The sequence below is a fragment of the Pseudophryne corroboree genome, unplaced genomic scaffold (assembly GCF_028390025.1).
Source record: "Pseudophryne corroboree isolate aPseCor3 unplaced genomic scaffold, aPseCor3.hap2 scaffold_334, whole genome shotgun sequence".
Lineage (NCBI taxonomy): Eukaryota > Metazoa > Chordata > Amphibia > Anura > Myobatrachidae > Pseudophryne > Pseudophryne corroboree.
In genome coordinates, this window is record NW_026970002.1 from 286,304 (window position 1) to 312,081 (window position 25,778).

Sequence of the window (25,778 nt, forward strand, 5' to 3'; positions counted from 1 at the left end):
GCACCGAGGTCGCTGGATGACTAAGCTCAGCGACCCAAGTGGCCGACACAAACACCTGGCCCATCTAGGAGTGGCACTGCAGTGTCACGCAGGATAGCCCTTCCAAAAAACACTCCCCAAACAGCACATGACGCAAAGAAAAAAAGAGGCGCAATGAGGTAGCTGTGTGACTAAGCTCAGCGACCCAAGTGGCCGACACAAACACCTGGCCCATCTAGGAGTGGCACTGCAGTGTCACGCAGGATGGCCCTTCCAAAAAACACTCCCCAAACAGCACATGACGCAAAGAAAAATGAAAGAAAAAAGAGGTGCAAGATGGAATTGTCCTTGGGCCCTCCCACCCACCCTTATGTTGTATAAACAGGACATGCACACTTTAACCAACCCATCATTTCAGTGACAGGGTCTGCCACACGACTGTGACTGAAATGACGGGTTGGTTTGGACCCCCACCAAAAAAGAAGCAATTAATCTCTCCTTGCACAAACTGGCTCTACAGAGGCAAGATGTCCACCTCATCATCATCCTCCGATTCATCACCGTGTACATCCCCCTCCTCACAGATTATCAATTCGTCCCCACTGGAATCTACCATCTCAGCTCCCTGTGTACTTTGTGGAGGCAATTGCTGCTGGTCAATGTCTCCACGGAGCAATTGATTATAATTCATTTTAATGAACATCATCTTCTCCGCATTTTCTGGAAGTAACCTCGTACGCCGATTGCTGACAAGGTGAGCGGCGGCACTAAACACTCTTTCGGAGTACTACTTGTGGGAGGGCAACTTAGGTAGAATAAAGCCAGTTTGTGCAAGGGCCTCCAAATTGCCTCTTTTTCCTGCCAGTATACGTACGGACTGTCTGACGTGCCTACTTGGATGCGGTCACTCATATAATCCTCCACCATTCTTTCAATGGTGAGAGAATCATATGCAGTGACAGTAGACGTCATGTCCGTAATCGTTGGCAGGTCCTTCAGTCCGGACCAGATGTCAGCATCAGCAGTCGCTCCAGACTGCCCTGCATCACCGCCAGCGGGTGGACTCGGAATTCTGAGCCTTTTCCTCGCACCCCCAATTGCGGGAGAATGTGAAGGAGGAGCTGTTGACCGATCAAGTTCCACTTGACTTGATAATTTTCTCACCAGCAGGTCTTTGAACCCCTGCAGACTTGTGTCTGCCGGAAAGAGAGATACAACGTAGGTTTTAAATCTAGGATCGAGCACGGTGGCCAAAATGTAGTGCTCTGATTTCAACAGATTGACCACCCGTGAATCCTGGTTAAGCGAATGAAGGGCTCCATCCACAAGTCCCACATGCCTAGCGGAATCGCTCTGTCTTAGCTCCTCCTTCAATGTCTCCAGCTTCTTCTGCAAAAGCCTGATGACGGGAATGACCTGACTCAGGCTGGCAGTGTCTGAACTGACTTCACGTGTGGCAAGTTCAAAAGGTTGCAGAACCTTGCACAACGTTGAAATCATTCTCCACTGCGCTTGAGACAGGTGCATTCCACCTCCTATATCGTGGTTAGATGTATAGGCTTGAATGGCCTTTTGCTGCTCCTCCATCCTCTGAAGCATATAGAGGGTTGAATTCCACCTCGTTACCACTTCTTGCTTCAGATGATGGCAGGGCAGGTTCAGGCGTTTTTGGTGTTGCTCCAGTCTTCTGTACGTGGTGCCTGTACGCCGAAAGTGTCCCGCAATTCTTCTGGCCACCGACAGCATCTCTTGCACACCCCTGTCGTTTTTTAAATAATTCTGCACCACCAAATTCAAGGTATGTGCAAAACATGGGACGTGCTGGAATTTGCCCAGATATAATGCACGCACAATATTGCTGGCGCTGTCCGATGCCACAAATCCACAGGAGAGTCCAATTGGGGTAAGCCATTCTGCGATGATCTTCCTCAGTTGCCGTAAGAGGTTTTCAGCTGTGTGCGTATTCTGGAAAGCGGTGATACAAAGCGTAGCCTGCCTAGGAAAGAGTTGGCGTTTGCGAGATGCTGCTACTGGTGCCGCCGCTGCTGTTCTTGCGGCGGGAGTCAATACATCTACCCAGTGGGCTGTCACAGTCATATAGTCCTGAGTCTGCCCTGCCCCACTTGTCCACATGTCCGTGGTTAAGTGGACATTGGGTACAACTGCATTTTTTAGGACACTGGTGAGTCTTTTTCTGAGGTCTGTGTACATTTTCGGTATCGCCTGCCTAGAGAAATGGAACCTAGATGGTATTTGGTACCGGGGACACAGTACCTCAATCAAGTCTATAGTTGGCTCTGAAGTAATGATGGATACCGGAACCACGTTTCTCACCGCCCAGGATGCCAAGGCCTCAGTTATCCGCTTTGCAGCAGGATGACTGCTGTGATATTTCATCTTCCTTGCAAAGGACTGTTGGACAGTCAATCGCTTGGTGGAAGTAGTAAAAGTGGTCTTACGACTTCCCCTCTGGGATGACCATCGACTCCCAGCAGCAACAACAGCAGCGCCAGCAGCAGTAGGCGTTACACTCAAGGATGCATCGGAGGAATCCCAGGCAGGAGAGAACTCATCAGAATTGCCAGTGACATGGCCTGCAGGACTATTGGCATTCCTGGGGAAGGAGGAAATTGACACTGAGGGAGTTGGTGGGGTGGTTTGCGTGAGCTTGGTTACAAGAGGAAGGGATTTACTGGTCAGTGGACTGCTTCCGCTGTCGCCTAAAGTTTTTGAACTTGTCACTGACTTATGATGAATGCGCTGCAGGTGACGTATAAGGGAGGATGTTCCGAGGTGGTTAACGTCCTTACCCCTACTTATTACAGCTTGACAAAGGCAACACACGGCTTGACACCTGTTGTTCGCATTTCTGTTGAAATACTTCCACACCGAAGAGCATTTTTTTTTTGGTATTTTCACCAGGCATGTCAATGGCCATATTCCTCCCACGGACAACAGGTGTCTCCCCGGGTGCCTGACTTAAACAAACCACCTCACCTCCCCAGCGCCAGCAACACCCATATCCTCCTCATCCTGGTGTACTTCAACACTGACATCTTCAATCTGACTATCAGGAACTGGACTGCGGGTGCTCCTTCCAGCACTTGCAGGGGGTGTGCAAATGGTGGAAGGTGCATGCTCTTCACGTCCAGTGTTGGGAAGGTCAGGCATCGCAACTGACACAATTGGACTCTCCTTGTGGATTTGTGATTTTGAAGAACGCACAGTTCTTTGCTGTGCTTTTGCCAGCTTAAGTCTTTTCATTTTTCTAGCGAGAGGCTGAGTGCTTCCATCCTCATGTGAAGCTGAACCACTAGCCATGAACATAGGCCAGGGCCTCAGCCGTTCCTTGCCACTCCGTGTGGTAAATGGCATATTGGCAAGTTTACGCTTCTCCTCCGACGATTTTTATTTAGATTTTTGAGTCCTTTTTTTACTGATCTTTTGTGTTTTGAATTTTACATGCTCTGTACTATGACATTGGGCATCGGCCTCGGCAGACGACGTTGATGGAATTTCATCGTCTCGGCCATGACTAGTGGCAGCAGCTTCAGCACGAGGTGGAAGTGGATCTTGATCTTTCCCTATTTTTGGAACCTCAACATTTTTGTTCTCCATATTTTAATAGGCACAACTAAAAGGCACCTCAGGTAAACAATGGAGATGGATGGATACTAGTATACTTATGGATGACGAGTGACTGACGACACAGAGGTAGCTACAGCCGTGGACTACCGTATTGCGTCTGCTAGTATAGAGATGATAATTAATGATATAAAAAAAATATATATATAACTACTGTAGGTATATATTATATAATGACGGACCTGGTGGACACTGTCAGCAGACTGCTAAACTACTAGTATGAAGAAGATAGAAAAAAAACTTCACCACAGGTAGGTATACAATTATGGACGAGTGACGACACAGAGGTAGGTACAGCCGTGGACTACCGTACTGCGTCTGCTAGTATAGATAATATACTAAATATATTACTACTGTAGGTATATAATATAATGACGGACCTGGTGGACACTGTCAGCAGACTCCTAAACTACTAGTATGAAGAAGATAGAAAAAAAACCCCACCACAGGTAGGTAGGTATACAATTATGGACGAGCACTGACGACACAGAGATAGCCACAGCCGTGGCCTACCGTACTGCGTCTGCTAGCATAGATAATATACTAAATATATTACTACTGTAGGTATATAATATAATGACGGACCTGGTGGACACTGTCAGCAGACTGCTAAACTACTAGTATGAAGAAGATAGAAAAAAAAAACCCACCACAGGTAGGTATACAATTATGGACGAGTGACGACACAGAGGTAGGTACAGCCGTGGACTACAGTACTGCGTCTGCTAGTATAGATAATATACTAAATATATTACTACTGTAGGTATATAATATAATGACGGACCTGGTGGACACTGTCAGCAGACTCCTAAACTACTAGTATGAAGAAGATAGAAAAAAAAAACCCACCACAGTTAGGTATACAATTATGGACGAGTGACGACACAGAGGTAGGTACAGCCGTGGACTACCGTACTGCGTCTGCTAGTATAGATAATATACTAAATATATTACTACTGTAGGTATATAATATAATGACGGACCTGGTGGACACTGTCAGCAGACTCCTAAACTACTAGTATGAAGAAGATAGAAAAAAAAAAACCACCACAGGTAGGTAGGTATACAATTATGGACGAGCACTGACGACACAGAGATAGCCACAGCCGTGGACTACCGTACTGCGTCTGCTAATATAGAGATGATAAAGATGATAGAGATGAAAAAAAAATATAACACTACTGCAGGTAAATATTTATATAATATAATGTATGACGGACCTGCTGGACACTGTCAGCAGAATGCGTTTATAGAATAAAAAAAAAAAACACCACAGGAGTGTTTAACTTTTTCAGGCAGACAATATACTGGTGGTCACACTGGCAGCAAAAGTGTGCACTGTACTCCTGCTATAACTGCTCCCCAGTCTCCCCCACAATTAAGCTGTGTGAGCAGTGAGTACTCAGCACAGTCAGATATACATAGATGATATATCATGCAGCACACTGAGGCTGAGCACATATATGGTATGTGTATCGTTTTTTTTCAGGCAGAGAACGGATTATAAATAATAAAACTGGTGGTCACTATCAGCAAAACTCTGCACTACTGAGTACTCCTGACAAGTTCAACTGCTCCCCAAATTAGTAGTAAATCAAATGTCACTCGTCTCTATCTTCTAATCTAAACGGAGAGGACGCCAGCCACGTCCTCTCCCTATCAATCTCAATGCACGTGTGAAAATGGCGGCGACGCGCGGCTCCTTATATAGAATCCGAGTCTCGTGAGAATCCGACAGTGGGATGATGACGTTCGGGCGCGCTCGGGTTAACCGAGCAAGGCGGGAGGATCCGAGTCTGCTCGGACCCGTGCAAAAAAGGGTGAAGTTCGGGCGGGTTCGGATTCCGAGGAACCGAACCCGCTCATCTCTAATGGCCACCCAGCATGACGCCTCCCTTCTTGACCATGCTGTAATTGCAGTCGCACTGCAGTTCAGCGTGATCATAAAAAATGGTGTAGCCTCCTGCTGGTGCAGACTGTATGTGCGCGCAGGAAGCCGCCACCATTTTTGTGATCACAGCGGCTGAATGTGATGTCATACAGCCGCTGTGACCACGCCCCCTGTGTCTCCTCCATTGCAGACCCCATTTTGAAGCCTTGCCCCCGCACCGCTCCATCCCTGACTTGGAAATGGAGTGTTGCTGACCCCCCTCTCCCCCCCTGCCCCGATTGACAGGCAGAGGCGATCGCATTCTCTGCGGGGTGCCGCAGAAAATGCAGGCACATGCGTATGCTCTTAGCAATTTTTGCAGTTGGATCGCTTATTGTGATTGCAATCCAACCTGAATCAGGCCCTATTACCTATCACAATGCGCTGCGGGCAGTACAAAATTGGTTTAATATAGGAGAAAAACCCCCAGACCTGTGCTCCTTAACTGTACCTGGTGGCTAGTGGAGCGGCTGCCCAGTAATCAGTGTCCACGCCAGTGCGCACACGGTCCACCCCCTACGGCCACGCTCCCCTTCATCAGCGGCCTCGTGATCCGGAAGGGCGGTGTGTGTGTGACTGACCTTAGGAAGAAACCGGAGCCTCCGCTGCAGTGACCCAGCAACCAGGACACGGGAGTATACAGCGCCGCTGGGAGTGATGAAGCTGCAGTAAAGATGTCTATTAGACCTAGCCTGCTGCAGCCCTTGTAGATTCTCATAAAACAAGTTCTTCTTTTCTTGTCAAAATTAATAGCTAAGAATAGGCTGCCTGAGGCAGGCCCCTGTTAAGTGGCCTGCTACTGAAGGCACCAACTACAAACTGAGCTCCCTGTTCATGGAAGCGGGGTTATAGAGGAGAATGCACTGAGCTTCTTGGGAACAGTCAAAAGCTTTGAGCCGGTTGGTGCCTCAGATCAAGATCCTACTCTACACCCCAATGTGAATCCTTGTGGAGTCCAGTGTACCCCACAGAAGAAATTAATGTGTCACACCCATTGGCAGCAACCTTAGAATAGCTGCTGACGGGCACAATTGAGAAAGGAAGGGGGGGGACACATTTGAATCCAACACATAGATGCAATTCAAATATGTAATTTGTACCTTCCTATTTTAAAATATAATGGATGAACCTCACCCTGTGAGAACAATCTTCATGATCAAGAGATCTCATTTGCAAAATAAGTATGAGTTGGGATAGGGCTGGGGAGGGTGGCTGCTCGGGCAGCCCCTCCCCCGTCAAGTTAAGGAGATTCAACTGAGGAAGCACAAGGGAACTCTCGTCTGGGGACAACAACTGCAGGGAGACCACATCTTTTCAGATGAACATGGGAGGGCGGAAGGCTGCCTAATACTGAAGCACCATCAAATATCAAACCATATGCAACAACTAGTACAAGCATTCCTGGGGGAAGGTCTGCAGAAGACGGATTTGCATACGGTGATGTCATCCAAGCAGTGGGCCAAAGTTGGCTGGAACCCTCATCTGCATATGAAAAGAGAAAAGGGGCATGCAGGGCATGGCGGCCTTTTGCGGTGCTTGGATGACCCTTAGTTCGCATTAAACACCCCCACCCTCCTTTTGTGTGGGGCTCATGCTGGCTCTGCCCCAGCCCCTGAAGCATTCAAGCTGATTTCTTGCAGCAGCTGGGCACTGTAACAGCTCCAGAGCTGCTCTGTAAGGCAACTAAAAGGGTGTGGGCCCTGCAGCACTACCTGTAGTTCGCATTGTGCGTTTGAAGGCACAAAGTAAGCAGACAGGAGGATAAGTCAGGAGAGTGCGCAAGGGCATAGAAGGGAGCGGCTCAAGAAAAGAGAAGTGGAAACAGACAGCAAACTAGGCTGGAGAGAGACCTGAGACAAAGAGATCTGAATTATACGAGAGCCGACCAGGGGAAACACAAATTATGCAGTCAAGTTTCCCACATTTGGGGAAATCGCAGGGGCAGCACACCCAGAGTGCAATGGGTGAGCCTTGCCCTGGGAGAAGCACCTTCATGATCATAGTATCTCACCTGGCAGGTAAGTAGGAGTTGGGCTAGAGCTGGGGAGGGTCGCTGCTCGGGTACCCCCCTGTAAAGTGAAGGAGATCCAACTGAGGCAGCACAAGGGAACTCTCGAAAGAAGAACAAGGCTAGAGGAAAATCTGAGACAAAGAAATCTGACTTTTACCAGAGCTGACCAGAGGAAAGCACAAACACAGTCCCCCACTACCACAAATAATGCAGTCAAGTTTCCCACATTTGGGGAAATCACAGGGGTCAGCATACCCAAAATGCAATGAATGAACCTCACCCTGGGAGAACAATCTTCATGACCATGGTATCTCCTATGCAAAATAAGTATGATTTGGAATAGGGCTGGGGAGGGCCGCTGCTCATGCACATCTCTGTCAAGTAAAGGAGATTCGACTGAGGCAGCACAAGGGAACTCTCATCTGGGGACAACAACTGCAGGGAGAACACATATTTTCAGATGAACATGGGAGGGCAGAAGGCTTGCATAATACTGAAGCACCCCCAAACAACAAACCAAATGCAACAACTAGTGCAAGCATTCCTGGGGGAAGTTCTGCAGAAGACGGATTTGCATACTTTGATGTCATCCAAGCAGTGGGTCAAAGTTGGCTTCAACCCTCATCTGCATATGAAAAGAGAAAAGGGGCGTGCAGGGCATGGCGGCCTTTTGCGGTGCTTGGATGACCCCTAGTTCGCATTAAACACCTCCACCCTCCTTTGGTGTGGGGCTCATGTTGGCCATGCCCCATCCCCTGAAGCATTCAAGCTGATTTCTTGCAGCAGCTGGGCACTGTAACAGCTCCAGAGCTGCTCTGTAAGGCAAGTAAAAGGGTGTGGGCCCTGCAGCACTACCTGTAGTTTGCATTGTACATTGGAAGGCACAAAGTAAGCAGACGGGAGCAGAAGTCAGGATAGTGCACAAGGGTATAGAAGGGAGGGGCTCAAGAAAAAAGAAGTGGAAACAGACAGCAAACTAGGCTGGAGAGAGACCTGAGACAAAGAGATCTGAATTATATGAGAGCCGACCAGGGGAAACACAAATTATGCAGTCAAGTTTCCCACATTTGGGGAAATCGCAGGGGCAGCACACCCAGAGTGCAATGGGTGAGCCTTGCCCTGGGAGAAGCACCTTCATGATCATAGTATCTCACCTGGCAGGTAAGTAGGAGTTGGGCTAGAGCTGGGGAGGGTCGCTGCTCGGGCACCCCCCTGTCAAGTGAAGGAGATCCAACTGAGGCAGCACAAGGGAACTCTTGAAAGAAGAACAAGGCTAGAGGAAGATCTGAAACAAAGAAATCTGACTTTTACCAGAGCTGACCAGAGGAAAACACAAACACAGTCCCCCACTACCACAAATAAAGCAGTCGAGTTTCCCACATTTGGGGAAATCACAGGGGTCAGCATACCCAGAATGCAATGAATGAACCTCACCCTGGGAGAATAATCTTCATGACCATGGTATCTCCTATGCAAAATAAGTATGATTTGGGATAGGGCTGGGGAGGGCCGCTGCTCAGGCACATCTCTGTCAAGTAAAGGAGATTCAAATGAGGCAGCACAAGGGAACTCTCATCTGGGGACAACAACTGCAGGGAGAACATATATTTTCAGATGAACATGGGAGGGCAGAAGGCTGCCTAATACTGAAGCACCCCCAAACAACAAACCAAATGCAACAACTAGTGCAAGCATTCCTGGGGGAAGGCCTGCCGCAGATGGATTTGCATATGGTGATGTCATCCAAGCAGTGGGTCAAAGTTGGCTTCAACCCTCGTCTGCATATGAAAACAGAAAAGGGGCGTGCAGGGCATGGTGGCCTTTTGCGGCGCTTGTCTGACCCCTAGTTTGCATTAAACACCTCCACCCTCCTTCGGTGTGGGGCTCATGTTGGCTATGCCCCAGCCCCTGAAGCATTCAAGCTGATTTCTTGCAGCAGCTGGGCACTGTAACAGCTCCAGAGCTGCTCTGTAAGGCAAGTAAAAGGGTGTGGGCCCTGCAGCACTACCTGTAGTTTGCATTGTGCATTGGAAGGCACAAAGTAAGCAGACGGGAGGAGAAGTCAGGATAGTGCACAAGGGTATAGATGGGAGGGGCTCAAGAAAAAAGAAGTGGAAACAGACAGCAAACTAGGCTGGAGAGAGACCTGAGACAAAGAGATCTAAATTATACGAGAGCCGACCAGGGGAAACACAAATTATGCAGTCAAGTTTCCCACATTTCGGGAAATCGCAGGGGCAGCACACCCAGAGTGCAATGGGTGGGCCTTGCCCTGGGAGAAGCACCTTCATGATCATAGTATCTCACCTGGCAGGTAAGTAGGAGTTGGGCTAGAGCTGGGGAGGGTCGCTGCTCGGGCACCCCCCTGTCAAGTGAAGGAGATCCAACTGAGGCAGCACAAGGGAACTCTCGAAAGAAGAACAAGGCTAGAGGAAGATCTGAAACAAAGAAATCTGACTTTTACCAGAGCTGACCAGAGGAAAACACAAACACAGTCCCCCACTACCACAAATAAAGCAGTCGAGTTTCCCACATTTGGGGAAATCACAGAGGTCAGCATACCCAGAATGCAATGAATGAACCTCACCCTGGGAGAACAATCTTCATGACCATGGTATCTCCTATGCAAAATAAGTATGATTTGGAATAGGGCTGGGGAGGGCCGCTGCTCATGCACATCTCTGTCAAGTAAAGGAGATTCAACTGAGGCAGCACAAGGGAACTCTCATCTGGGGACAACAACTGCAGGGAGAACACATATTTTCAGATGAACATTGGAGGGCAGAAGGCTGCCTAATACTGAAGCACCCCCAAACAACAAACCAAATGCAACAACTAGTACAAGCATTCCTGGGGGAAGTTCTGCAGAAGACGGATTTGCATATGGTGATGTCATCCAAGCAGTGGGTCAAAGTTGGCTTCAACCCTCATCTGCATATGAAAAGAGAAAAGGGGCGTGCAGGGCATGGCGGCCTTTTGCGGTGCTTGGATGACCCCTTTTTCGCATTAAACACCCCCACCCTCCTTTGGTGTGGGGCTCATGTTGGCCATGCCCCATCCCCTGAAGCATTCAAGATGATTTCTTGCAGCAGCTGGGCACTGTAACAGCTCCAGAGCTGCTCTGTAAGGCAAGTAAAAGGGTGTGGGCCCTGCTGCACTACCTGTAGTTTGCATTGTGCATTGGAAGGCACAAAGTAAGCAGACGGGAGGAGAAGTCAGGATAGTGCGCAAGGGCATAGAAGGGAGCGGCTCAAGAAAAGAGAAGTGAAACCAGACAGCAAACTAACCTGAAGAGAGACCTGAGACAAAGAGATCTGAATTATACGAGAGCCGACCAGGGGAAACACAAATTATGCAGTCAAGTTTCCCACATTTAGGGAAAACGCAGGAGCAGCACACCCAGAGTGCAATGGGTGAGCCTTGCCCTGGGAGAAGCACCTACATGATCATAGTATCTCACCTGCCAGGTAAGTAGAAGTTGGGCTAGAGCTGGGGAGGGTCGCTGCTCGGGTACCCCCCTGTCAAGTGAAGGAGATCCAACTGAGGCAGCACAAGGGACTCTCGAAAGAAGAACAAGGCTAGAGGAAGATCTGAGACAAAGAAATCTGACTTTTACCAGAGCTGACCAGAGGAAAGCACAAACACAGTCCGCTACTACCACAAATAATGCAGTCGAGTTTCCCACATTTGGGGAAATCACAGGGGTCAGCATACCCTGAATGCAATGAATGAACCTCACCCTGGGAGAACAATCTTCATGACCATGGTATCTCCTATGCAAAATAAGTATGATTTGGGATAGGGCTGGGGAGGGCCGCTGCTCAGGCACATCTCTGTCAAGTAAAGGAGATTCAACTGAGGCAGCACAAGGGAACTCTCATCTGGGGACAACAACTGCAGGGAGAACACATATTTTCAGAAGAACATGGGAGGGCAGAAGGCTGCCTAATACTGAAGCACCCCCAAACAACAAACCAAATGCAACAACTAGTGCAAGCATTCCTGGGGGAAGGCCTGCAGCAGATGGATTTGCATATGGTGATGTCATCCAAGCAGTGGGTCAAAGTTGGCTTCAACCCTCGTCTGCATATGAAAAGAGAAAAGGGGCGTGCAGGGCATGGCGGCCTTTTGCGGCGCTTGGATGACCCCTAGTTCGCATTAAACACCTCCACCCTCCTTCGGTGTGGGGCTCATGTTGGCTATGCCCCAGCCCCTGAAGCATTCAAGCTGATTTCTTGCAGCATCTGGGCACTGTAACAGCTCCAGAGCTGCTCTGTAAGGCAAGTAAAAGGGTGTGGGCCCTGCAGCACTACCTGTAGTTCGCATTGTGCTTTGGAAGGCACAAAGTAAGCAGAGAGGAGGAGAAGTCAGGATAGTGCGCAAGGGCATAGAAGAGAGCGGCTCAAGAAAAGAGAAGTGGAAACAGACAGCAAACTAGGCTGGAGAGAGACCTGAGACAAAGAGATCTGAATTATACGAGAGCCGACCAGGGGAAACACAAATTATGCAGTCAAGTTTCCCACATTTGGGGAAATCGCAGGAGCAGCACACCCAGAGTGCAATGGGTGAGCCTTGCCCTGGGAGAAGCACCTTCATGATCATAGTATCTCACCTGGCAGGTAAGTAGGAGTTGGACTAGAGCTGGGGAGGGTCGCTGCTCGGGTACCCCCCTGTCAAGTGAAGGAGATCCAACTGAGGCAGCACAAGGGAACTCTCGAAAGAAGAACAAGGCTAGAGTAAAATATGAGACAAAGAAATCTGACTTTTACCAGAGCTGACCAGAGGAAAGCACAAACACAGTCCCCCACTACCACAAATAATGCAGTCAAGTTTCCCACATTTGGGGAAATCACAGGGGTCAGCATACCCAAAATGCAATGAATGAACCTCACCCTGAGAGAACAATCTTCATGACCATGGTATCTCCTATGCAAAATAAGTATGATTTGGAATAGGGCTGGGGAGGGCCGCTGCTCATGCACATCTCTGTCAAGTAAAGGAGATTCAACTGAGGCAGCACAAGGGAACTCTCATCTGGGGACAACAACTGCAGGGAGAACACATATTTTTAGATGAACATGGGAGGGCAGAAGGCTGCCTAATACTGAAGCACCCCCAAACAACAAACCAAATGCAACAACTAGTGCAAGCATTCCTGGGGGAAGTTCTGCAGAAGACGGATTTGCATACGGTGATGTCATCCAAGCAGTTGGTCAAAGTTGGCTTCAACCCTCATCTGCATATGAAAAGAGAAAAGGGGCGTGCAGGGCATGGCGGCCTTTTGCGGTGCTTGGATGACCCCTAGTTTGCATTAAACACCTCCACCCTCCTTTGGTGTGGGGCTCATGTTGGCCATGCCCCATCCCCTGAAGCATTCAAGCAGATTTCTTGCAGCAGCTGGGCACTGTAACAGCTCCAGAGCTGCTCTGTAAGGCAAGTAAAAGGGTGTTGGCCCTGCAGCACTACCTGTAGTTTGCATTGTGCGTTGGAAGGCACAAAGTAAGCAGACAGGAGAAGTCAGGAGAGTGCACAAGGGCATAGAAGGCAGGGGCTCAAGAAAAGAGAAGTGGAAACAGACAGCAAACTAGGCTAAAGAGAGACCTGAGACAAAGAGATCTGAATTATACGAGTAGCCGACCAGAGGAAACACAAATTATGCAATCAAGTGTCCCACATTTGGGGAAATCGTAGGAGCAGCACACCCAGAGTGCAATGGGTGAGCCTTGCCCTGGGAGAAGCACCTTCCTGATCATAGTATCTCACCTGGCAGGTAAGTAGGAGTTGGGCTTGAGCTGGGGAGGGTCGCTGCTCGGGCACCCCCCTGTCAAGTGAAGGAGATCCAACTGAGGCAGCACAAGGAAACTCTCAAAAAAAGAACAAGGCTAGAGGAAGATCTGAGACAAAGAAATCTGACTTTTACCAGAGCTGACCAGAGGAAAGCACAAACACAGTCCCCCACTACCACAAATAATGCAGTCGAGTTTCCCACATTTGGGGAAATCACAGGGGTCAGCATACCCAGAATGCAATGAATGAACCTCACCCTGGGAGAACAATCTTCATGACCATGGTATCTCCTATGCAAAATAAGTATGATTTGGGATAGGGCTGGGGAGGGCCGCTGCTCAGGCACATCTCTGTCAAGTAAAGGAGATTCAACTGAGGCAGCACAAGGGAACTCTCATCTGGGGACAACAACTGCAGGGAGAACACATATTTTCAGATAACCATGGGAGAGCAGAAGGCTGCCTAATACTGAAGCACCCCAAACAACAAACCAAATGCAACAACTAGTACAAGCATTCCTGGGGGAAGGTCTGCAGAAGACGGATTTGCATACGGTGATGTCATCCAAGCAGTGGGCCAAAGTTGGCTGGAACCCTCATCTGCATATGAAAAGAGAAAAGGGGTATGCAGGGCATGGTGGCCTTTTGCGGCGCTTGGATGACCCTTAGTTCGCATTAAACACCTCCACCCTCCGTCGGTGTGGGGCTCATGTTGGCTATGCCCCAGCCCCTGAAGCATTCAAGCTGATTTCTTGCAGCAGCTGGGCACTGTAACAGCTCCAGAGCTGCTCTGAAAGGCATGTAAAAGGGTGTGGGCCCTGCAGCACTACCTGTAGTTTGCATTGTGCGTTGGAAGGCACAAAGTAAGCAGACAGGAGGAGAAGTCATTAGAGTCCACAAGGGTATAGAAGGGAGGGGCTCAAGAAAAAAGAAGTGGAAACAGACAGCAAACTAGGCTGGAGAGAGACCTGAGACAAAGAGATCTGAATTATATGAGAGCCGACCAGGGGAAACACAAATTATGCAGTCAAGTTTCCCACATTTGGGGAAATCGCAGGGGCAGCACACCCAGAGTGCAATGGGTGAGCCTTGCCCTGGGAGAAGCACCTACATGATCATAGTATCTCACCTGGCAGGTAAGTAGGAGTTGGGCTAGGGCTGGGGAGGGTCGCTGCTCGGGCACCCCCCTGTCAAGTGAAGGAGATCCAACTGAGGCAGCACAAGGGAACTCTCGAAAGAAGAACAAGGCTAGAGGAAGATCTGAGACAAAGAAATCTGACTTTTACCAGAGCTGACCAGAGGAAAGCACAAACACAGTCCCCCACTACCACAAATAATGCAGTCGAGTTTCCCACATTTGGGGAAATCACAGGGGTCAGCATACCCAAAATGCAATGAATGAACCTCACCCTCGGAGAACAATCTTCATGACCATGGTATCTCCTATGCAAAATAAGTATGATTTGGGATAGGGCTGGGGAGGGCCGCTGCTCAGGCACATCTCTGTCAAGTAAAGGAGATTCAACTGAGGCAGCACAAGGGAACTCCCATCTGGGGACAACAACTGCAGGGAGAACACATATTTTCAGATGAACATGGGAGGGCAGAAGGCTGCCTAATACTGAAGCACCCCCAAACAACAAACCAAATGCAACAACTAGTACAAGCATTCCTGGGGGAAGTTCTGCAGAAGACGGATTTGCATACGGTGATGTCATCCAAGCAGTGGGCCAAAGTTGGCTGGAACCCTCATCTGCATATGAAAAGAGAAAAGGGGTATGCAGGGCATGGCGGCCTTTTGCGGCGCTTGGATGACCCTTAGTTCGCATTAAACATCCCCACCCTCCTTCGGTGTGGGGCTCATGTTTGCTATGCCCCAGCCCCTGAAGCATTCAAGCTGATTTCTTGCAGCAGCTGGGCACTGTAACAGCTCCAGAGCTGCTCTGTACGGCAAGTAAAAGGGTGTGGGCCCTGCAGCACTACCTGTAGTTTGCATTGTGCATTGGAAGGCACTTAAGAAAAGAGAAGTGGAAACAGACAGCAAACTAGGCTGGAGAGAGACCTGAGACAAAGAGATCTGAATTATACGAGAGCCGACCAGGGGAAACACAAATTATGCAGTCAAGTTTCCCACATTTGGGGAAATCGCAGGAGCAGCACACCCAGAGTGCAATGGGTGAGCCTTGCCCTGGGAGAAGCACCTACGTGATCATAGTATCTCACCTGGCAGGTAAGTAGGAGTTGGGCTAGAGCTGGGGAGGGTCGCTGCTCGGGTACCCCCCTGTCAAGTGAAGGAGATCCAACTGAGGCAGCACAAGGGAATTCTCGAAAGAAGAACAAGGCTAGAGGAAGATCTGAAACAAAGAAATCTGACTTTTACCAGAGCTGACCAGAGGAAAACACAAACACAGTCCCCCACTACCACAAATAATGCTGTCGAGTTTCCCACATTTGGGGAAATCACAGGGGTCAGCATACCCAGAATGCAATAAATGAACCTCACACTGGGAGAATAATCTTCATGACCATGGTCTCTCCTATGCAAAATAAGTATGATTTGGGATAGGGCTGGGGAGGGCCGCTGCTCAGGCACATCTCTTTCAAGTAAAGGAGATTCAACTGAGGCAGCACAAGGGAACTCTCATCTGGGGACAACAACTGCAGGGAGAACACATATTTTCAGATGAACATGGGAGGGCAGAAGGCTGCCTAATACTGAAGCACCCCCAAACAACAAACCAAATGCAACAACTAGTGCAAGCATTCCTGGGGGAAGGCCTGCAGCAGATGGATTTGCATATGGTGATGCCATCCAAGCAGTGGGTCAAAGTTGGCTTCAACCCTCGTCTGCATATGAAAAGAGAAAAGGGGCGTGCAGGGCATGGCGGCCTTTTGCGGCGCTTGGATGACCCCTAGTTCGCATTACACACCTCCACCCTCCTTCGGTGTGGGGCTCATGTTGGCTATGCCCCAGCCCCTGAAGCATTCAAGCTGATTTCTTGCAGCAGCTGGGCACTGTAACTGCTCCAGAGCTGCTCTGTAAGGCAAGTAAAAGGGTGTGGGCCCTGCAGCACTACCTGTAGTTTGCATTGTGCGTTGGAAGGCACGAAGTAAGCAGACGGGAGAAGTCAGGATAGTGCGCAAGGGCATAGAAGGGAGCGGCTCAAGAAAAGAGAAGTGGAAACAGACAGCAAACTAGGCTGGAGAGAGACCTGAGACAAAGAGATCTGAATTATACGAGAGATGACCAAGGGAAACACAAATTATGCAGTCAAGTTTCCCACATTTGGGGAAATCGCAGGGGCAGCACAACCAGAGTGCAATGGGTGAGCCTTGCCCTGGGAGAAGCACCTTCATGATCATAGTATCTCACCTGGCAGGTAAGTAGGAGTTGGGCTAGAGCTGGGGAGGGTCGCTGCTCGGGCACCCCCCTCTCAAGTGAAAGAGATCCAACTGAGGCAGCACAAGGGAACTCTCGAAAGAAGAACAAGGCTAGAGGAAGATCTGATATAAAGAAATCTGATTTTTACCAGAGCTGACCAGAGGAAAGCACAAACACAGTCCCCCACTACCACAAATAATGCAGTCGAGTTTCCCACATTTGGGGAAATCACAGGGGTCAGCATACCCAGAATGCAATGAATGAACCTCACCCTGGGAGAACAATCTTCATGACCATGGTATCGCCTATGCAAAATAAGTATGATTTGGGATAGGGCTGGGGAGGGCCGCTGCTCAGGCACATCTCTGTCAAGTAAAGGAGATTCAACTGAGGCAGCACAAGGGAACTCTCATCTGGGGACAACAACTGCAGGGAGAACACATATTTTCAGATGAACATGGGAGGGCAGAAGGCTGCCTAATACTGAAGCACCCCCAAACAACAAACCAAATGCAACAACTAGTGCAAGCATTCCTGGGGGAAGGCCTGCAGCAGATGGATTTGCATATGGTGATGTCATCCAAACAGTGGGTCAAAGTTGGCTTCAACCCTCGTCTGCATATGAAAAGAGACAAGGGGCGTGCAGGGCATGGCGGCCTTTTGCGGCGCTTGGATGACCCCTAGTTCGCATTACACACCTCCACCCTCCTTCGGTGTGGGGCTCATGTTGGCTATGCCCCAGCCCCTGAAGCATTCAAGCTGATTTCTTGCAGCAGCTGGGCACTGTAACTGCTCCAGAGACGCTCTGTAAGGCAAGTAAAAGGGTGTGGGCCCTGCAGCACTACCTGTAGTTTGCATTGTGCGTTGGAAGGCACGAAGTAAGCAGACGGGAGAAGTCAGGATAGTGCGCAAGGGCATAGAAGGGAGCGGCTCAAGAAAAGAGAAGTGGAAACAGACAGCAAACTAGGCTGGAGAGAGACCTGAGACAAAGAGATCTGAATTATACGAGAGCCGACCAGGGGAAACACAAATTATGCAGTCAAGTTTCCCACATTTGGGGAAAACGCAGAAGCAGCACACCCAGAGTGCAATGGGTGAGCCTTGCCCTGGGAGAAGCACCTTCATGATCATAGTATCTCACCTGCCAGGTAAGTAGGAGTTGGGCTAGAGCTGGGGAGGGTCGCTGCTCGAGCATCCCCCTGTCAAGTAAAGGAGATTCAACTGAGGCAGCACAAGGGAACTCTCATCTGGGGACAACAACTGCAGGGAGAACACATATTTTCAGATAAAAATCTTGGTCATGCTCTGGTTTCTCTTCAGAACGAACAAATCTTTCGCCTTTTACTAAAGATTTCCGTGGAGAGGAGCAAAACCGAGTTTTATCTCAATTTTTGCATGCCTCATCTTTTTGGGGTTTCTTTTATCGGTTTAAAGATAGAATGAGTGTGCTTTAATGTAAGCTCATTTGCATAGAAATGACAGTAAATGTTTGTTTCTTTTCAAACAGAACTTTCTTGACCATGCTACTTGCTTGAAAGATCTGGGAGCACATGGAATACAGTACAAACCATGCTTATAGCAAGGAGAAGACAGGTGAGAAATCTGCTTTCTTTCAAATTGGGCGCTCACTTTGATCTGAATGAGGACTGCTGGCACGGCACTCAGGCGACAGGTGGAATCTTGGTCATGCTCTGGTTTCTCTGCAGAACGAACAAATCTTTCGCCTTTTACTAAAGATTTCCGTGGAGAGGAGCAAAACTGAGTTTTATTTCAATTTTTGCATGCCCCATATTATTGGGGTTTCTTTTATCGGATTAAAGACAGAACGAGTGTGCTTTCTTGTTAGCTTTAATGTAAGTTTATTTGCATAACAATGACAATAAATGTTTGTTTCTTTTCAAGCAGAACTTTCTTGACCATACTAATTGCTTGAAAGATCTGGGAGCACATGGAAAAGAGTACAAACCATGCTTATAGCAAGGGGAAGCCTGGAGAGAAATCTGCTTTCTTTCTTTCAAATTGGGTGCTCACTTTGAGCTGAATGAGGACTGCTGGCATGGCACTCAGGCAACAGGTGGAATCTTGGTCATGCTCTGGTTTCTCTTCAGAACGAACAAATCTTTCGCCTTTTACTAAAGATTTCCGTGGAGAGGAGCAAAACTGAGTTTTATCTCAATTTTTGCATGCCCCGTCTTATTGGGGTTTCTTTTATCAGTTTAAAGATAGAACGAGTGTGCTTTAATGTAAGCTCATTTGCATAGAAATGACAGTAAATGTTTGTTTCTTTTCAAACAGAACTTTCTTGACTATACTAATTGCTTGAAAGATCTGGGAGCACATGGAAAAGAGTACAAACCATGTTTATAGCAAGGGGAAGCCTGGTGAGAAATCTGTTTTCTTTCTTTCAAATTGGGTGCTCACTTTGAGCTGAATGAGGACTGCTGGCATGGCACTCAGGCGACAGGTAGAATCTTGGTCATGCTGTGGTTTCTCTTCAGAACGAACAAATCTTTCGCCTTTTACTAAAGATTTCCGTGGAGAGGAGCAAAACTGAGTTTTATCTCAATTTTTGCATGCCCCATCTTATTGGGGTTTTATTTTATCGGTTTAAAGATAGAACGAGTGTTCTTTAATGTAAGCTCATTTGCATAGAAATGACAGTAAATGTTTGTTTCTTTTCAAACAGAACTTTCTTGACCACACTAATTGTTTGAAAGATCTGGGAGCACATGGAAAAGAGTACAAACCATGTTTATAGCAAGGGGAAGCCTGGTGAGAAATCTGCTTTCTTTCATTCAAATTGGGTGCTCACTTTGAGCTGAATGAGAACTGCTGGCATGGCACTCAGGCGACAGGTGGAATCTTGGTCATGCTCTGGTTTCTCTTCAGAACTAACAAATATTTCGCCTTTTATTAAAGATTTCCGTGGAGAGGAGCAAAACTGAGTTTTATCTCAATTTTTGCATGCCCCATATTATTGGGGTTTCTTTTATCAGTTTAAAGACAGAACGAGTGGGCTTTCTTGTTAGCTTTAATGTAAGTTTATTTGCATAACAATGACAGTAAATGTTTGTTTCTTTTCAAACAGAACTTTCTTGACCATGCTACTTGCTTGAAAGATCTGGGAGCACATGGAAAACAGTACAAACCATGCAGTATCACAAGAGCCTTTATTTGATCTTTCATGAAGATAGAGCAGAATTGAGGACACGTCAACAATTTCTGCCAAAGGTGGTTCATCTTTCCACATGGTGCCTTTGGCCACTGACACCTTCGTTGAGTCAAAGTCTCTGGCTGTGGTCAGAACTTTGAAAATTTATGTCACCAGAACGGTTCAGATTAGGAAAACAGAGGCTCTGTTTGTCTTGTATGCTCCCAACAGGATTGGGTGTCCTGCTTCCATGCAGACCATTATGCGCTGAATCTGTGGTAAGATTCAGCATGCTCATTCCACGGCAGGATTGCCGTTACTGAATTAGGTGAAGACCCATTCTACTAGAAAGGTGGGTTCATCCTGGGCAGCTGGTCGGGGAGTCTCAGCATTGCAACTTTGCCGAGCAGCTATTTAGTAAACACTTTTGCTAAGTTTTACAAGTTTGATACCTTGGCTGATGATAACCTCAAGTTGGGTCATTCGGTGCTGCAGAGTCGTACGCACTCTCCCACCCGTTCAAGAGCTTTGGTATAACCCCATGGTTCTTAATGTGACCCCAGCATCCTCTAGGTCGTATGAGAAAATAGGATTTTAATACCTACCGGTAAATCCTTTTCTCTTAGTACGTAGAGGATGCTGGGCACCCGTCCCAGTCCATACTGTGTCTGCAGTTATTACTTGTGGTTATACACATGTTGTGTTACGGTTCTGGTCAGCTTTTTGCTGCAATTGTTCATGCCGTTGGCTTGTGTTCTGTTGAATGCCACGTTCTGTGGCATGCTTAAGGTGTGAGCTGGTAAGATGCTCACCTTAGTTTAACAATAAATCCTTTCCTCGAAATGTCCGTCTCCCTGGGCACAGTTCCTATAACTGGAGTCTGGAGGAGGGGCATAGAGGGAGGAGCCAGTTCACACCCTTTGAAAGTCTTAAAGTGCCCATGTCTCTTGCGGATCCCGTCTATACCCCATGGTTCTTAATGTGACCCCAGCATCCTTTACGGACTAAGAGAAAAGGATGCCCTTGTGTACTATCCTGACTTCTCCTCCCGTCTGCTTACTTTGTGCCTTCCAACGCACAATGCGAACTACAGGTGGTGCTGCAGGGCCCACACCCTTTTACTTGCCTTACAGAGCAGCTCTGGAGCTGTTACAGTGCCCAGCTGCTGCAAGAAATCAGCATGAATGCTTCAGGGGATGGGGCATGGCCAACATGAGCCCCACACCAAAGGAGGGTGGGGGTGTTTAATGCGAACTAGGGGTCATCCAAGCACTGCAAAAGGCCGCCATGCCCTGCATGCCCCTTTTCTCTTTTTATATGCAGATGAGGGTTCCAGCCAACTTTGGCCCACTGCTTGGATGACATCACCGTATGCAAATCCGTCTGCTGCAGACCTTCCCCCAGGAATGCTTGTACTAGTTGTTGGATATGGTTTGATATTTGATGGTGCTTCAGTATTAGGCAGCCTTCCGCCCTCCCATGTTCATCTGAAAAGATGTGGTCTCCCTGCAGTTGTTGTCCCCAGACGAGAGTTCCCTTGTGCTTCCTCAGTTGAATCTCCTTAACTTGACGGGGGAGGGGCTGCCCGAGCTGCCACCCTCCCCAGCCCTATCCCAACTCATACTTATTTTACATATTAGATCTCTTGATCATGAAGATTGTTCTCACACGGTGAGGTTCATCCATTATATTTTAAAATAGGAAGGTACAAATTACATATTTGAATTGCATCTATTTGCTGGATTCAAATGCCCCCCCCCCTTCCTTTCTCAATTGTGCCCGTCAGCAGCTATTCTAAGGTTGCTGCCAATGGGTGTGACACATTAATTTCTTCTGTGGGGTACACTGGACTCCACAAGGATTCACATTGGGGTGTAGAGTAGGATCTTGATCTGAGGCACCAACCGGCTCAAAGCTTTTGACTGTTCCCAAGATGCTCAGCGCATCCTCCTCTATAACCCCGCTTCCATGAACAGGGAGCTCAGTTTGTAGTTGGTGCCTTCAGTAGCAGGCCACTTAACAGGGGCCTGCCTCAGGCAGCCTATTCTTAGCTATTAATTTTGACAAGAAAAGAAGAACTTGTTTTATGAGAATCTACAAGGGCTGCAGCAGGCTAGGTCTAATAGACATCTTTACTGCAGCTTCATCACTCCCAGCGGCGCTGTATACTCCCGTGCCCTGGTTGCTGGGTCACTGCAGCGGAGGCTCCGGTTTCTTCCTAAGGTCAGTCACACACACACCGCCCTTCCGGATCACGAGGCCGCTGATTAAGGGGAGCGTGGCCGTAGGGGGTGGGCCGTGTGCGCACTGGGGTGGACACTGATTACTGGGCAGCCGCTCCACTAGCCACCAGGTACAGTTAAGGAGCACAGGTCTGGGGGTTTTTCTCCTATATTAACCCAATTTTATACTGCCCGCAGCGCATTGTGATAGGTAATAGGGCCTGATTCAGGTTGGATTGCAATCACAATAAGCGATCCAACTGCAAAAATTGCTAAGAGCATACGCATGTGCCTGCATGCGATCGCCTCTGCCTGTCAATCGGGGCAGGGGGGGAGAGTGGGGTCAGCAACACTCCATTTCCAGGTCAGGGATGGAGCAGTGCGGGGGCAAGGCTTCAAAATGGGGTCTGCAATGGAGGAGACACAGGGGGCGTGGTCACAGCGGCTGTATGACATCACATTCAGCCGCTGTGATCACAAAAATGGTGGCGGCTTCCTGCGCGCACATACAGTCTGCACCAGCAGGAGGCTACACCATTGTTTATGATCACGCTGAACTGCAGTGCGACTGCAATTACAGCATGGTAAAAAAGGGAGGTGTCATACTGGGTGGCCATGCCCTGTCACTGTGCAGGAGCCAGCACCGCTTACACACTAGTCCCCGGGTGCAGCCCCCAACCCCCGGGACACCCGGAGCAACAAAATGTAGATTCAGGCCACCAGGCCACGCCCCTACCTATGAAATCATGCCTCCTTTTTACCATTGCGCTGCTTATTTGCACGCACTGCATTACAATCTCCCTCGCCACCTCTCTGGGGGTCACCAGTGATAGTGACACCTCTGCCATGCTTGTAGCAGCTGGTCCAAAGATCTATGCCTCAAGCCCTGAGTGTTTGCCCTTGTGACTTGTTGATCATCATAGCGAAGCAGATGCTTACAGAAAACTGCAGGGGCTTAGATTGAAAATAAAAAAAATTGATGGGTATAAGGTAGAGAGGAGCGGGTTCGGTTCTCCGAGAACCGAATTCCCCACGAACTCCACGTGGTTTACACTGGTCTGAGGCAGGCTCGGTTGTTCCCGCCTGACTCGGAAAACCTGAACAAGGGAAAATGTCATCATCCCGCTGTCGGATTCTCGCGAGATTCGGATATTATATATAGAGCTGCGCGTTGCCGCCATTTTTACTCGTGCATTGAAGAGAGAGCGGAGAGGACGTGGCTATGTTCTCTCAGTGGAAATCTCAATATCAGTGCTCAGTATCAGTGGTTACTTATTGCTGCTCAGTAATACTAGTAGTGTGTCTCTCCTGCTCAGTGTCAGTTCTCAGTAGTATCCTCATCAGTGCTCAGTATCACTGCTCATTGTCTTGTGCTGCATTGTGGTGCTCAGCATACTACAGTACATTACTAATAGTCCAGTGCTGCATCTTGCTGCTCAGTGTCAGTTCTAGTATCCTCATCAGTGCTCACTATCACTGCTCATTGCATTGTGGTGTTCTGTATACTACAGTAATATAGTAACATATAGTAACATAGTTTTTGAGGTTGAATAGAGGCAAATTGCCCATCGTGTTCAACCTGTTTTAAGTTGTGATGATTCTACATACTTGCTGAATAATGTTTTATGACTAGTTAGCTACTATAACTCATGTTACCCCCGGATTAACCATGTTGATATTTTAAGTATTATAACCTTGGATAGCTTTTTCATTCAGAAATGTATCCATTCCTTTTTTAAATCCAATTACAGAGTCCGCCATTACCACCTTCCCTGGCAGGGAATTCCACATCCTGATTGCCCTAACAGTGAAGAACCCTTTCCTCCATTGCATTCTGAACTTTCCTCCAGTCGCAGCGAGTGACCACGTGTTCTTTTAATAAATAATTCCTCTGATAACTCTTTGTTATGTATCTTTACATATTTGAAGATATTAATAATATCTCCTCTTAGGCACCTCTTTTCTAGTGTATACATATTCAGCCTAGTAAGTCTTTCCTTATAGTCCAGTACTTTTAGGCCTTTAATCAATTTAGTCTTCAGGATCTCTCGGACTTCCATGAGCAGCAGAGTAGTGCAATGGAAGGATGCTGGGCCCATAACCCAGAGGTCGATTAATCGAAACTATCCTCTGCTATGTGCATTTTTTTTTTATAATTAAAGTAATCAAAAACTGGGATTGATATTTTGGCTCTTTTATTTTTACTTAAAGTACAATAACTTTTATCATTTTAATTTGTTTTAATAGTATATTATCAGCATTGTTTTCTTTAAAAAATCCACTTAATATTCTTTACCCTATTCCTGAAATGGTAATTGACAAAAACAAACTACATTGTCACCAGAAGAGCAATGCAAAATGTACAAGTGATATATTAAAATCATCTTCCATCTTGAATTTCAATGATGCATTGGGACAACAATTTTGTGAGAAACATCTTCACCCATAAAGAAAGATTTTCTTAATTCCTTATCTGTGTGCTGATTAGATATTACCTTGTTTTCACATTAAACAGACTTCCACATGAGAAAGCAGCAAGGATGCAGTAACGTTTATGTTTCCTGGTGTCAACCTGTATTATTTCAGTAGACATTGAAATGAGGATGCATCTTGCTGCCTTTCCAATGTAGCAAGTTTAATTCAGTAATAGGTGAAAAAACATTCCTACAAAGGTGTTAATAAGAGACTTGGCTTTGTGGACACTTTTCAGAGAGCAAATTTGTTAGCATAAAAATAAAGTCAGAAAATGAAGAGCTGTTTAATCACTCAATTGGACTTTTCTGCCAGCATAATTTTTTTTTCTCTGCAACCCACTGCTAAATTGTGCTTCCTAGCTGTTTTTTATAAAATAACTTAATCAAATCTAACTCTGATTACATCAGAGAAGGCCAGGTACCCTACACCATAAGAGGGGGTTTGAAATTTTGACTTGTCTACTTAAAGATCACCAAAATCTGATCACAAGGTCAATTACATCCCTGGGTGGGATTGAACCACCAATCTTTTGGTTAATAGCCAAACATGCTAACCGATTGCACCACAGAGACACCTCGTAAAAGTATATACTGACAAAGGCTAATAAGCATTCATTTAGAACGTTTCCTAGAAAAACTTTAAAAAGTCAATAATCTGGAGAGTTTTTGTAAGAAACACATTGGTACTTTCCCATGATGAGTGAGTGCTTCAGGATCTCTTGCACTTACATGAGCAGCAGAGTACTGCAACGGAAGCATGCTGGGCCCATAACCCAGAGGTAGGCAGATTGAAACTATCCTCTGCTATATGCATTGTTTTTTGTTAATTAAAGTAATCCAAAACTGGGATTGATATTTTGGCTCTTTTATTTTTACTTAAAGTACAATAACTTTTACCATTTTAATTTGTTTTAATAGTATATTGACAGTATTGTTTTCTTTAAAAAATCCACTTAATTTTCTTTACCCTATTATTAAAATGGTAATGGACAAAAACAAACTACATTGTCACCAGAAGAGCAGTACAAAATGTACAAGTGATATATTAAAATCATCTTTCCAGCTTGAATTTCAATGATGCTTTGGTGCAACAATTTTGTGAGAAACATCTTCACCCATAAAGAAAGATTTTCTTAATTCCTTACCTGTGTGCTGATTAGATATCACCTTGTTTTCACATTAAACAGACTTCCCCATG

At 47.3% G+C, this 25,778-nt stretch overlaps 22 non-coding genes and 3 pseudogenes across 22 annotated transcripts; 5 read left to right on the forward strand and 20 right to left on the reverse strand.

Annotated features, from left to right (window-relative positions):
- Window positions 1-7,417: 7,417 nt before the first annotated feature.
- LOC135019285 (U1 spliceosomal RNA) lies at window positions 7,418-7,580 on the reverse strand. The gene has a single exon (XR_010216874.1). It is a non-coding gene; the product is annotated as a U1 spliceosomal RNA (small nuclear RNA).
- Window positions 7,581-7,732: 152 nt separating this feature from the next.
- Window positions 7,733-7,896, reverse strand: LOC135019535 (U1 spliceosomal RNA). The gene has a single exon (XR_010217083.1). It is a non-coding gene; the product is annotated as a U1 spliceosomal RNA (small nuclear RNA).
- A 696-nt stretch (window positions 7,897-8,592) lies between these two features.
- LOC135019328 (U1 spliceosomal RNA) lies at window positions 8,593-8,734 on the reverse strand (annotated as a pseudogene).
- Window positions 8,735-8,886: 152 nt separating this feature from the next.
- Window positions 8,887-9,050, reverse strand: LOC135019209 (U1 spliceosomal RNA). The gene has a single exon (XR_010216802.1). It is a non-coding gene; the product is annotated as a U1 spliceosomal RNA (small nuclear RNA).
- Window positions 9,051-9,745: 695 nt separating this feature from the next.
- Window positions 9,746-9,887, reverse strand: LOC135019402 (U1 spliceosomal RNA; annotated as a pseudogene).
- A 152-nt stretch (window positions 9,888-10,039) lies between these two features.
- LOC135019201 (U1 spliceosomal RNA) lies at window positions 10,040-10,203 on the reverse strand. Its single transcript, XR_010216794.1, has one exon. It is a non-coding gene; the product is annotated as a U1 spliceosomal RNA (small nuclear RNA).
- A 674-nt stretch (window positions 10,204-10,877) lies between these two features.
- Window positions 10,878-11,040, reverse strand: LOC135019342 (U1 spliceosomal RNA). Its single transcript, XR_010216920.1, has one exon. It is a non-coding gene; the product is annotated as a U1 spliceosomal RNA (small nuclear RNA).
- Window positions 11,041-11,191: 151 nt separating this feature from the next.
- On the reverse strand, window positions 11,192-11,355 carry LOC135019160 (U1 spliceosomal RNA). The gene has a single exon (XR_010216754.1). It is a non-coding gene; the product is annotated as a U1 spliceosomal RNA (small nuclear RNA).
- A 674-nt stretch (window positions 11,356-12,029) lies between these two features.
- Window positions 12,030-12,192, reverse strand: LOC135019302 (U1 spliceosomal RNA). The gene has a single exon (XR_010216891.1). It is a non-coding gene; the product is annotated as a U1 spliceosomal RNA (small nuclear RNA).
- Window positions 12,193-12,344: 152 nt separating this feature from the next.
- On the reverse strand, window positions 12,345-12,508 carry LOC135019154 (U1 spliceosomal RNA). The gene has a single exon (XR_010216749.1). It is a non-coding gene; the product is annotated as a U1 spliceosomal RNA (small nuclear RNA).
- A 671-nt stretch (window positions 12,509-13,179) lies between these two features.
- LOC135019355 (U1 spliceosomal RNA) lies at window positions 13,180-13,343 on the reverse strand. Its single transcript, XR_010216932.1, has one exon. It is a non-coding gene; the product is annotated as a U1 spliceosomal RNA (small nuclear RNA).
- A 152-nt stretch (window positions 13,344-13,495) lies between these two features.
- On the reverse strand, window positions 13,496-13,659 carry LOC135019248 (U1 spliceosomal RNA). The gene has a single exon (XR_010216840.1). It is a non-coding gene; the product is annotated as a U1 spliceosomal RNA (small nuclear RNA).
- Window positions 13,660-14,353: 694 nt separating this feature from the next.
- LOC135019392 (U1 spliceosomal RNA) lies at window positions 14,354-14,495 on the reverse strand (annotated as a pseudogene).
- Window positions 14,496-14,647: 152 nt separating this feature from the next.
- Window positions 14,648-14,811, reverse strand: LOC135019472 (U1 spliceosomal RNA). The gene has a single exon (XR_010217021.1). It is a non-coding gene; the product is annotated as a U1 spliceosomal RNA (small nuclear RNA).
- Window positions 14,812-15,426: 615 nt separating this feature from the next.
- On the reverse strand, window positions 15,427-15,589 carry LOC135019369 (U1 spliceosomal RNA). Its single transcript, XR_010216946.1, has one exon. It is a non-coding gene; the product is annotated as a U1 spliceosomal RNA (small nuclear RNA).
- A 152-nt stretch (window positions 15,590-15,741) lies between these two features.
- On the reverse strand, window positions 15,742-15,905 carry LOC135019268 (U1 spliceosomal RNA). Its single transcript, XR_010216860.1, has one exon. It is a non-coding gene; the product is annotated as a U1 spliceosomal RNA (small nuclear RNA).
- A 671-nt stretch (window positions 15,906-16,576) lies between these two features.
- LOC135019388 (U1 spliceosomal RNA) lies at window positions 16,577-16,739 on the reverse strand. The gene has a single exon (XR_010216963.1). It is a non-coding gene; the product is annotated as a U1 spliceosomal RNA (small nuclear RNA).
- Window positions 16,740-16,891: 152 nt separating this feature from the next.
- Window positions 16,892-17,055, reverse strand: LOC135019150 (U1 spliceosomal RNA). Its single transcript, XR_010216745.1, has one exon. It is a non-coding gene; the product is annotated as a U1 spliceosomal RNA (small nuclear RNA).
- A 671-nt stretch (window positions 17,056-17,726) lies between these two features.
- Window positions 17,727-17,889, reverse strand: LOC135019288 (U1 spliceosomal RNA). Its single transcript, XR_010216877.1, has one exon. It is a non-coding gene; the product is annotated as a U1 spliceosomal RNA (small nuclear RNA).
- A 144-nt stretch (window positions 17,890-18,033) lies between these two features.
- Window positions 18,034-18,149, forward strand: LOC135019467 (U5 spliceosomal RNA). Its single transcript, XR_010217016.1, has one exon. It is a non-coding gene; the product is annotated as a U5 spliceosomal RNA (small nuclear RNA).
- Window positions 18,150-18,419: 270 nt separating this feature from the next.
- Window positions 18,420-18,535, forward strand: LOC135019477 (U5 spliceosomal RNA). Its single transcript, XR_010217026.1, has one exon. It is a non-coding gene; the product is annotated as a U5 spliceosomal RNA (small nuclear RNA).
- Window positions 18,536-18,821: 286 nt separating this feature from the next.
- LOC135019457 (U5 spliceosomal RNA) lies at window positions 18,822-18,937 on the forward strand. Its single transcript, XR_010217007.1, has one exon. It is a non-coding gene; the product is annotated as a U5 spliceosomal RNA (small nuclear RNA).
- Window positions 18,938-19,211: 274 nt separating this feature from the next.
- Window positions 19,212-19,327, forward strand: LOC135019482 (U5 spliceosomal RNA). Its single transcript, XR_010217031.1, has one exon. It is a non-coding gene; the product is annotated as a U5 spliceosomal RNA (small nuclear RNA).
- A 275-nt stretch (window positions 19,328-19,602) lies between these two features.
- Window positions 19,603-19,718, forward strand: LOC135019521 (U5 spliceosomal RNA). Its single transcript, XR_010217069.1, has one exon. It is a non-coding gene; the product is annotated as a U5 spliceosomal RNA (small nuclear RNA).
- Window positions 19,719-25,079: 5,361 nt separating this feature from the next.
- Window positions 25,080-25,153, reverse strand: TRNAN-AUU (transfer RNA asparagine (anticodon AUU)). Its single transcript has one exon. It is a non-coding gene; the product is annotated as a tRNA-Asn (tRNA).
- Window positions 25,154-25,778: the final 625 nt, after the last annotated feature.